This window comes from Salminus brasiliensis, chromosome 20 (assembly GCF_030463535.1).
Source record: "Salminus brasiliensis chromosome 20, fSalBra1.hap2, whole genome shotgun sequence".
NCBI classification, from domain to species: Eukaryota; Metazoa; Chordata; class Actinopteri; order Characiformes; family Bryconidae; genus Salminus; species Salminus brasiliensis.
In genome coordinates, this window is record NC_132897.1 from 19,804,380 (window position 1) to 19,816,880 (window position 12,501).

Here is a 12,501-nt window from a genome sequence, read left to right on the forward strand (position 1 = left end):
TGGCAACGGCACCTTTTCTTTCAAAACTGACAGGAAAGAGGAGAATCTGCTCAGTTTCTCTCCAACAGTTTGATAAAAGCCAACTGCTGCTTCAAAGCTTGTGCTTTTTAGGGGTTCATCCACCTCATCCAGAAACAGGTGGATTATCCACTTGATCCAGTCCTCTGTTGTGACTGGACTGGTGCTTTGAACCCCTTCAACAAAGCTCTGCACATCATGAACAAACCTCTCCATGATCTCAGAAGCATCATCATGGAGGGCTGTGGCTGCTGGTGTTAAAGAGCTAATCAGAAGCTCAGTTACTGCATCAGAAACTCTGTTCTGAAAGGTGTCGCTACACAGTTCACCACTTAAATCATCCTCATGATCTATTGAGGAACCTGTGTCATGTCTGAAATGTGAATCGTCCATCACTCCCCCAGAATCTGAGTCGTTACCTCTTCCTGTGAGGATCAGGAGTCTCCCCTGTAGAGACCACTTCTACATCGGCTAATCCCGAGCAGCTCACGTGTCTCCCTCCTCGTCCTCCAGGAACAGAGTGAAGAATCAACTGACGCACGTCCCTTTATATAGAGTCCCTTTATATAGAGTCCCTTTATATAGAGGCGTGACGTCACAATCATCTCATTTGCATATCGTTCTATGAGGTTCTCCGGCAACTGCCGACATTCAGCTCTTTTGATGTACAGAGGTGATCTCAGACTCGCAGGTACAATTAGTGATGCATAGAAAATATATTATTATTATGATTATTATTATTGTTATTATTATTATTATTACATTTTATTATATAATAATATATTTATATAAAATGTAATACAACAACAACGATAATAATAAAGAATAATACAAATATTATTCATTATAATTGTTATTATTACATTTTCTATAATAATTCTAAATAATGTGCTGTTGTCATTTAAATTGTTATTATTTTTGTGATTATTATATTTTCATGTAATATGAATATGATGGTGGTACTATTATTATTATTATTATTATTATCATTATTATTATCATTATTATTATACATTTTGTTTTTGTGTCTTTTCTTTCTATAATTATAATTGTGCTATTAATGTTCATTTTATGGTTTATCCATTGATGATAATAATAATAATAATAATAATAATAATAATAATTTATTATCAAAACTTATAAACACTGCTGGTTGTTTTTATGTTAATATTGTTTTTGTTATTAAACTGTTTATTATACTATAAATTATAGTTGTCTTACTTTTATTAATATACAATAATAATAGTAATTGTAATAATTAAATTAATAATTGTTTATATTATGTTATTGTGGTTCTTTTGTTGCCTTGTTATTTGAATGTTAATACAATAATAAAAAAAAAAATTAAACCACCATTTAGTTTCCTCTTCTTCCCACTTGTAATCTAATGTGTGTTCCTACAGAAATATTACAATTATTAGTTAATAAACAGGTTTAAGGACACTGACAGTTGTGATGATAAATGATCATAATAAACATAATGGCTTTAAAGCAGAAGCAGCATTTTATTCAGTTCAACATGAACTCATATTTTTAACACATGAAGTAACTTTCAGTTTTTCAGTAATTTTCATCATTATTTTAATATGCTAGTGTTTTTGTTATGATTTTTTACTTCATAAAATAGCATCATATTTTTGGTTTAAACCCAGCGTCTGAAAATAAAACCTCCATCAGTTCAGTATAAAGCTCACAGAGCTGCTCCTGAAGAGCCCCGAGTCCTACCTGTGGAGGTGGGCTTGGAGCACAGTGCTCTTCAACACGGGGGTCTTTATCCATCAGATCAGCATGAGGAGGGGTTCGGACAGACCATCGTGAGCGCGGGTCTCCGTGTGGAATTTAGCTCGAAGCTTTAGAGTCGACTCTCGATTCCCAAATGACTTGATTCAGAGAATCGACTCTCATGAGGTTCACTTTGAAGCTAAAAGCAGAGCTTTGAAATCAGGACTCGCCAGTAGGTGGCGCTCAAAGAAAATGATTTCTAACAACAACAGAATCAAATAAATATCAGTAGTAAAAGAACTGAGCTGATAAAGACTCCTTCAACCGAGTCAGAAGAACAGATGTGGAAGTGGTTCTTTTTATGGAGACGTGGTTCTTATTAGTTCTGGATCTGCCACTGCTGGACCCTAGAGGAACTGGCATGGACTAAGAGGACCTACATTGTAGCTTTAGGTCCTAAAGTTTTCTGGGAACGAAATATATAAATTCTTAAATATTTGGGACTGTATGTGAACAGGGCTTGGACGTTATGTGGACTATATTTGTAATACACTCTGTGATCCATGGTGTTCTGCTGTATGGGATTCTGGCCTAGCTTAACCTTTTCAATTAAGCTTAAGGTAAGGATTTTGTGGCATACAATATGATCTCATTAATTAGTAGAGAGAAGTATGGTAACACTGCTGTAGATGGGAATGATCAAAGGCTTTAAGGTAAGATACAGGTGGTAAGAGGCAGATGTGTGAGGGGGAAAGTGAACAGTTTTTGACTGTGTCTGAGTGGCAGCTCTGCAGGCAGCATTTCTACAAGCCGAAACTATCCAAAGAAAAACTCACCCATGAAGATCTACAGACTGAGCTGAACTAAGATGGGCAGAAATACACTGTGGAAATAAATGGACACTCAAACAAGGTCCTGGACATCACTTTTACTGTGTACTCAGATCACACATCCTCCCCATTTCTCCCTCAATAGCTTGAACTGATTTATACTGTATTTATAAAAATAGAGACCATAAAAACAACAATAACAGCAATAACCTCATCTATCTCTTCTCTCTCTCCTTCCATGGGCGGATCAACTGGAGTGGCATGGGTGGCAAATGCCACCCTAAAAGAAAGCTTTGCCCCCCCAACTGCCACTCCAGTTGGCAGAAACAAATTAAAAGAAAAGGTATGGCCAATTTGACATTTACAAGTGTGAATCTCCAATGTCCGACTGCAGTGAACTCACCACGAGAAAACGCCAGAGTGGCCAGAGACTCATTTGTTTCGAAAACTCTGCTGCCTGCAGCACTGCCACTCTGACACAGACATAAACTATTTACTTTCCCTCTCACACATCTGCCACTCATCATCTGTGTCTTATTCTAATTACTTCCCACCTACAGCAGTGTTACTATACTTCTCTCTCCTATTAAGTAAGATCACATTGTATGACGACTTTGTAATATTAACTGTTTCACATGAAACCTCAAAGGCAAGACATTGATTACATGAATTTAAGTTTGTCTGTATGAGTTTGTAAATGGCAGCCTGTGCCCTTTTGTAGTGTCTGCATACTATTTCTCATCAAACTGTGATGAAGTTCAGGATATATATACGTCTGCCATATGTTGCCTCCCCTCAAAAATTCCTGCCCCCCTCTCGCCATCCCATAAAATCTCAGCTGTTTGTTTTTGTTTTTTTTTTATCTCTGACTTTTGACTCTACATGCAAGTCCATCATTACAATACATTTATGATAATGTGTTTGTCAAGTGATTTAATATTATTAACCACACTAGGTTTGGAAAAAGTATTTATGCCTGTACGAGTAGATGCTTAAATATACATGCATCTTTCTCCAACTTGGCCAAGAACAGCTTACTCACAGCTTTTAACCACTGCAAGAAAAGATTTCCAGTTATCATTCACAATTTGTCTTTAACACACACACACACACACACACATTTACCGCTTAGCATTCTATAAAACACTGAGCACTGACACCTCTCACACCTACAGAAAAGACAACGACCTGTGTTAGCTTAATGACAGAGGTTTAGCCTGTTTCGTTTAAAGCCCACTCACCACGTTATGTTAGTATGACATGATAGGGACAAGGTTACTAAAGTGAGAAACGATACAGACAACACAATGTTTTTCCAGAGGGGTAAAAAAAAATAACAACAAGAAACGTATTTAATATTAAACTACTTACTTCTAAACAACAGAATATAAGAAATAGGTTCCATTTGTGTTCAAGTGCAAAGGACTATTTATAAAACTGAACGTTTTTTGGCCTTGCAAAAATATTTTTTTGTATGAAAGTTTGGTTAAGAAGAGCAAAGAATTTTTTTACAACAATATAAAAATGTTTAAATACAACATTTTTTTGGTGTTGCAATGAACTGCAACTTTTTTTCCATATAAAGTTTGGTGCTGCCCCAGTACTCCGTTCCACCACTTCTTTCAAAATTTTACCAGTACAACAGATCCATCTGGCCTACCGGGCCCCACGGGTACCGTTAATGCATACTCAGTGCTGCTATTGTGTAACCTCTACAAGCAAGTAAACCATGTATGGGTTTGCACTTCTTGACAGCTGATTTTCATTGAAATATCCACAGATTATGATGTGGTCAAGATATACGAGTTCAGAAGCTTCCAACAGGTTCTCCATAGTTTTCAGGAAATCCATCATTCTGTAGCTCGGAGTTCTATTAACAGCAACAATGCTGACTCAGATGGGAGCTGTAATTCCATATCTGTAACACCCTGCAGGCTTTAGGTGGCTTTTTACATACACTGCAACACCACCACCTTTCTGATTAGCCAAGTCTGAAAAACTGCTGCAAGAGACATTTCTGTTGTTATAGCCTTCCCATGTTATAGCATAGATCCTCAGGAACAGCAGATCCAAACATGTGTGTTTCTGCAAAACATAAGACATCGCCACGTTAAATCTCGTGATTTTTGTGTATGTCATCAAAGTGGCAATATAACAGCACATTTATGTTGTGTTGATTTAGACATAGTAAGTGTGTCATCCTTTTTTACACACCAACAGTGTCAGGCCTAGGAACACACAAATGTGTCATTTTTATATGTTGATCGTGTGTAATCAGGACAATTAAGAGGTGAAATTAGTAGTTATTTAATAGTTATTTTAATTTTTATAAACAGTACAGCAATAAACATGTCTAACAGTTCAAATACATTTTCTGAGACAAATGAAAATCTTATATCTTGGATTCAATAAGAGCTTAAATCAACTTTGGCTGCAAATGAGAGTGAAGCACACTCCCTCTGACAATGCATGTGTTTCACGAAGCTGCCAAACATTTCTTTACATGTTTCTTTACATGTGTGAATTGCGACTGTCAACATTCGGGGCATGTGTACATTATGCAGTGAATTAATGTACACCTTTGAGCTACACTGAGGTAGAGAAGCCAGGTTGCACAACCCAGTAAAGCTTGAATAGCTTGTCCACAGCACAGGTCAGTGCCTCTTCAAGGCACTGCTTCACTGTATTGCCGTGAAGCAGTCCTCAGGTTTCCAGTACAGATTAGTTGTGGCTGGTGGGACTGTGATGAAGAATCTTCTCAGAGTGAAAGCAATGCTGCAAAGAAAAACAAATCTCATTTCAGCATTACAAAGTGTTAGTATATAGACGTACTACACATATGATAACCGTATTATATATATGGCAAATTAGACAGGGTTGTTGGCCTAATATATATATATATATATATATATATATACATACACACAGCTCAAAACAAAAAAGAGAAGAGTAAAATAACACATCCTAGATCTCTATGAATGAAATATTCCAGTTGAGCAAGTTGGTGGATGGAACCAGACTTAATGTGCCAGATGTGCTCGATTGGATTCAGGTATGGAGAATGGGTAGGTCCGTCCATAGCATCAATGACTTCATCATCAACTGCTGACATACTTCCGCCACATGATGCCTCGCATTGTCATGCTTTAGAAGGAACCCAGGGCCCACTGCACCAGCTTATGTTCTCACAATGGGTCCGAGGATCAGCTCTGTGAAATGAGCAACAGTTGCTGGAAAGTCATCTGACTTTTCCACCAAAAATAAAAGCCAGCTTGTAAAATCCTAAAGTTGAACAGAAAGAAGAATCAGCTATCGAAAAAGATTACGATTACGAAAAGCGGTACGATAAGTAAAACGTCAGGTTAAACTCGTTAGAGTGGCTTTTAACTATTACCCTTAGTGTTTTCTTATAACTACTGTTGATTCGCCCCGCCTTCTCACTGCCACTACTGGTCTGCTTGTACCTCCGTCTACATGCAGCCATTGGTCAAACTTGTTAGTCTGTTTGACTTTATCTGACTTTTTACATTTTATTGATGTATTTTTTAATTGTCATGTAAATAAAACCATAATGTAAAACTTTGCCTTTTTATTATTGTACCTGAGGGACACAGGCTGAAACTGAAAGGAGATGATTTGGCCATATGGGCTATTAAGGCTATTTCATAGTTTTAGTAAATAATGAACGTTTATGTATTAATGTTCATTAACAAATCTTCCTGATTTTTAGAATTATTTAACTCCCTCCTACCTTCACACATATGCAGTGCCATGGTCCAACATCTTAGGCCTACCTGAAGCCCCCTGGCATCCTAACCACAGTGTGAAGCTTTAAGAAATTTGACATTAGGAATGAAAATAGATCATTCAACCACTGTCCCCATACATTCTTTTAGAACAGAAAAAAAAGGTGCAAGTTTCGGACAATATGGCGATAGTGTCTATCTTCAGACTTTTGTCTGACTAAAAAAAAGCTCCTTCAGCATCAACATTCCATCAGCCAAGAATCCAGCCAGAGGAATCATCAGCACCCACTCTCCACTGTACTAATGAGAGTGAGGACTCCCTCTGCAGCTCACATCGCTCCTGTCCAGTTATTTACCCTCCTGAGGTAAAGGAGTGAGATGGCCAGGAAACAGTTCAAACACAAACTGCTGAGAGAGAAGCCGGAGAGCCTATTCTCAGACCTGTATAAGACGGGAGCGATCAGCAACCTCGTCTTCTACACAGATAGTCCAGGATCATGTCACATGGCATCTTACTACTTACTATCTGTGAAAAAAGAGGGCATCTGTAACGGGTGGAAACTGACAATAAAAGACCCCTCTGACTCTGAGACCGTCATGACCACAATCAACATCTATAAAAATGGAACACTCATGGTTCACAGGAAACCTGAGAGAATTCAAAAAATTAGAAGCAGAAGAGAAAAGAAGCAGAGGCAACACTCTGCACTAGGAGGCACCACCAACAGAGCACTACCATGCAGTCCCCAGCTCAGGAGCAGAAGGACAGTGAACAGGACCAGTTTACCCCACTCCACACCTCAATCACTCTCATTAAGGGGCATTTCACACGCCTGGAGGGAGAGGTGGTCCAGCTTCGAGAGATGATTCTTCAACAGCAAACCAACACTGATCAGATTCAGGAGAGGGAGGACTACAGAAAAGAGCCGACTGCACTGAGTAAACAACTAAAGATTCTTTAGATAGAGAGAGAGAGCGACAGGAGCAGATACAGGAAGGAGATAGCTGAGCTAAGAAAGGAGCTGAGACTGAGAGACTGAAAAGAGTCTGAAAGAACAGCTACTCTCACTCAGTCAACAGAGTCTTCCACCCAGACCAACCCTGACAACCACCCTCGGCCTCCTTCTGTAACCCTCACCAGCTCCCAACAACCTTCTTCCAGCCAACCATCACAACCAGAAGCGGACACAATGGAAGAAATACGGAATGCAGATCATACAGACATTGCATTACTAATCGACTCCAATGGGAAATTTACTGATGAAAAAAAACTCTTCCCAAGATAGAGTGGCTAAGATCTGGTGCCCTTCTTCACAGAAAGCACTGGAACTACTCACAGAAGCAAAACTAGGGTCACCAAGCCACAGTGTCATCCACACGGGCCCAAATGACCTCAAAACACAGCAAGAAAGAGTGTCCATGTCCCTGAGAGAAGTGATGGAGAAGGCCAGTTCAAAGATTATAATCTCCACCTTAATGCTGCGAAAAGACTTCCACCTATACACCATCCAAACACCTTAGAGTTTCCCAGTTTGCCAAGAAGTTAAGGGACATTAGTTTATCCCGGGATGTCACCACTTCCCAATAAAACTTATCCCTTAGACGTATCCCTAAAACTAGAGATGGAGCTCCTACACGAGCCACCAGACTACCCAGCAAAACTCAACAGGCAGAGGAGCCGTCATGAAAACCCTGACCCAGCACCAACAGCAGATCACCTCACAGATACCCAGACTTCAATTCTGCCTCAGGGCCCAGCATCATCACCCCTGGACCCACAGACCAGGCCAGGAACACTGACCTATGCTCAGACCCTCAGCAGAACAACAAATCCTACTGCATCAGAACTCAGAGACAATGCTAAACCACATCTGCTCACGTCTGATGGGACATTGTTCGTGATACCGACATTACCACTGAGGTGACAATCAAATGATGATTAATTATTTATATTATCAGTAATTTAACTATACCAAACTACCATTAACTAATTAAATCATCCTTTTTTTATATTTGTTTATTGTTAATACTCTTCTCTCATTTTGAGACACAGACAACAAATAAAATTAACACATTTCTCTTTAAAAGATTCAAAATCCTTTCTGTTTGGTTTAATATACTGATTCTACAGGAGACATGGTATAGAGGAGATGGACCCACTGGTTGTCCCCCAGGGTACAGAGAGTTAGTGGTTCCCTCCACCAAGTCTAAATGAGTGGTTCAGGGCAGGGACTTTGAGGGATGTGGATATGGTTTAAATCTGAAATCTGATCAGTTCCTTACAGGGAATAACCTTCCTTTTTCCATTTACTCCCCAGAGAGAACTGTGACAGCTCAGTAAATGCACACGGGAAGAGCCTAGTACAGCTCTGTCAAAGCTTGCGTTTTTACCTGGTAAATGGACGACTTAGAGGGGACTCTTTCGGTCATTTTGGTTTCATTTCACCCAGCTCAGCTCTGGGCAGCAGTATGTTGGATTATTCCATTAACACCCTTATCTGACCACAGCCAAATTACCATAAATCTAAACCTATCACTTACCATACATAAACAGTCACGACACAGTCACATGCACACACTCAAACAATACACACAGACAATTAACAGCAAAGATATCCATTTAGTCTTAGAGATCTTCCTATTAGACACCTCCTACCCTGCGAATCAAGAAGGAATTAATACAGCAGCTTTAATCATGCAGTCCAATTAGCAAACATCACAATCAAGAAAAACAAAGCTAATAAATGCCTGGGTTGATCAGGACTGCAGAAACAAGAGGAAACAACTAAGGCACCTATCCAATCACAAACACAAAGAAACATTTCATGAAGAATTACATATGAAATACAAATACATCCAAAATCAAATCAATCATTTAGAAGAATAAACTCCAATTAATTCTGGGTAACCTGGAAATCACTCAACAAAACACACCATGATTCATTACAGAGTCATTACAGAAACCCTGTAATACAGGAAGAGCAACAAATCATTGTCGAAAAATTAGAAAATCAGGAAATTATTATTAAAGATTAACAAAAGGAGGAATTAGAGGACAAGCTCAAAGACTCTCAGCCTAGAAAAGCCTGTGGACCAGACAGCATTTTAAATGAAATGTTAAAATGCACCAATCATACATTTAAACTGGCTATTCTAAAACTTACCAAGGGTGTTTTAAATGTAGGTCATTTCCAATCAGTCTGGAACGAAGGACTCATAACCCCGATCTATAAATCTGGCGATTAATTTTGACCCAAACCACTACAGAGGAATCTGTAGTTAGCAAATGCAATCTAGGAAAGGTCCCCTGCAGCATCCTCAACAACAGAATGACTGATTTTATTACTCAACACAACGTCCTTAACAAATGTCAGATTGGGTTCCTACCTAATTATAGAACATCAGACCATATTTTCACCCTCCACACCCTTATTAATAAATACATCACACAAAATAAACAGAAAATTATCACTTGTTTTGTTGATTTTCATAGAGCATTCGACTTAATCTGGCACAAAGGATTACTATTACACTATATTGAAAATGGAGTGGGAAAGTGTATGATATCATCAAATCAATGTTCACAACTAGCAAAGTGTTCGGCAGGGTTGTAGCCCGATTCCCACAATGTTTAATATCTATATAAAAAAACTGACTGAAACGTTAGATAGACGTGATGATATTCCTTGCCTCTCTTCATGATTCAGTCATAAAATGTCTCCTCTACACAGACGACTTAGTCCTGCTATCCCCCACTAAAGAGGGACTTCTACAAATTTCAGAACAAATAAAAAATAATCGCAACAATCATGTTTTTACAATTAATAACACTAATATTGAACAAACAAATAGATATGCTTATCTGGGCATAACAAAAACCTCTACAGTAAGTTTTGGCTTGGCTGTGAAGGAACGTTAAGAAAAAGCAAGAAGAGCACTTTGTCCCATTAATAAATCTATCAAATTCGATATACCAATCAAAAATAGGCTGAATAGAGCCCATTGCACTCTACAGCAGTGAGGTATGGGGGCCCCTAACACAAAATGACTACCCATTGAGGTCCTGCACACAGAGTTCTGCAGAAATACCCTGCATGTGCAGAGGAAAAGCCCAACAATGCCTGCAGAGCTGAACTTGGACAGTACCCCCTAATATTAAGCATCCAAAAAAGAGCTCTTCTATAAGCACATTAAATCCAGCAAACGCCAATCACTCTATTACAAAGCTCCAGCTGTCCAGTAAGGAAGAGGAGAAAGGTAGAGAGAGAAGAGGTAAAAGAAGAGAGAGAAGAGGTGGAAGGAGAGATTAGAGGGAGAAGGAGAGAGAGAAGAAGTGGAAGAAGAGAGAGAAGAGGTGGAAGGAGAGATTGGAGAGGGAAGGAGAGAGAAAAGAGGTGGAAGGAGAGATTGGAGAGGGAAGGAGAGAGAAAAGAGGTGAAAGAAGAGAGAGAAGAGATGGAAGGAGAGAGAAAAGAGGTGGAAGGAGAGATTAGAGGGGGAAGGAGAGAGAGAAGAGGAGAAAGGAGAGAGAGAACAGGTGGAAGGAGAGAGAGAAGAGGTGGAAGGAGAGATTAGAGGGGGAAGAAGAGAGAGGAGAGGTGGAAGAAGAGAGAGAAGAGGTGAAAGGAGAGATTAGAGGGGGAAGAAGAGATTAGAGGGGGAAGAAGAGAGAGAAGAGGTGGAAGAAGAGAGAGAAGAGATGGAAGGAGGGATTAGAGGTGAAAGAAGAGAGAAAAGAGGTGGAAGAAGAGAAAAGAGGTGGAAGGAGAGAGAGAAGAGGTGGAAGGAGAGAGAGAAGAGGAGAAAGGAGAGAGAGAACAGGTGGAAGGAGAGAGAGAAGAGGTGGAAGGAGAGAGAGAACAGGTGGAAGGAGAGAGAGAAGAGGAGAAAGGAGAGAGAGAACAGGTGGAAGGAGAGAGAGAAGAGGTGGAAGGAGAGATTAGAGGGGGAAGAAGAGATTAGAGGGGGAAAAAGAGAGAGAAGAGATGGAAGGAGGGATTAGAGGTGAAAGAAGAGAGAAAAGAGGTGGAAGAAGAGAGAAGAGGAGGAAGGAGAGATTAGAGGGGGAAGGAGAGAGAGAAGAGGTGAAAGAAGAGAGAAAAGAGGTGGAAGGAGAGAGAAAAGAGTTGGAAGGAGAGATTAGGGGGGAAAGAGAGAGAGAAGAGGTGAAAGAAGAGAGAGAAGAGGTAAAACGAGAGATTAGAGGGGGAAGGAGAGAGAAAAGAGGAGAAAGAAGAGAGAAGAGGTGAAAGAAGAGAGAGATGAGGTGAAAGAAGAGAGAGAAGAGATGGGAGGAGAGATTAGAGGGAGAAGGAGAGAGAGAAAAGGTGGAAGGAGAGAGAAAAGAGGTGGAAGGAGAGATCAGAGGGGGAAGGAGAGAGAGAAGAGGTGGAAGAAGAGAGAGAAGAGGTGGAAGATGAGAGAGAAGAGATGGAAGGAGAGATTAGAGGGGGAAGAGAGAGAAAAGAGGTGGAAGGAAAGATTAGAGGGGGAAGGAGAGAGAGAAGAGGTGGAAGAAGAGAGAGAAGAGGTGGAAGATGAGAGAGAAGAGATGGAAGGAGAGATTAGAGGGGGAAGAGAGAGAAAAGAGGTGGAAGGAAAGATTAGAGGGGGAAGGAGAGAGAGAAGAGGTGGAAGAAGAGAGAGAAGATGTGGAAGGAGAGATTAGAGAGGGAAGAAGAGAGATTAGAGGAGGAAGGAGAGAGAAAAGAGGTGAAAGGAGAGATTAGAGGGGGAAGGAGAGATTAGAGGAGGAAGAAGAGAGAAAAGAGATGGAAGGAGAGAGAGAAGAGGTGGAAGAAGAGAGAGAAAAGAGTTGGAAGGAGAGAGAAAAGAGTTGGAAGAAGAGATGGAAGGAGAGATTAGAGAGGGAAGGAAAGAGAGAAGAGGTGGAAGAAGAGAGAGAAGAGATGGAAGGAGAGATTAGAGGGGGAAGGAGAGAGACAAGAGATGGAAGGAGAGATTAGAGGGGGAAGGAGAGAGAGAAGAGGTGAAAGAAGAGAGAGAAAAGGTGGAAGAAGAGAGAGAAGAGATGGAAGGAGGGATTACAGGTGAAAGAAGAGAGAGAAGAGTTGGAAGAAGAGAGAGAAGAGGTGGAAGGAGAGATTAGAGGGGGAAGGAGAGAGAGAAGAGGTGAAAGAAGAGAGAGAAAAGGTGGAAGAAGAGAGAGAAGAGATGGAAGGAGA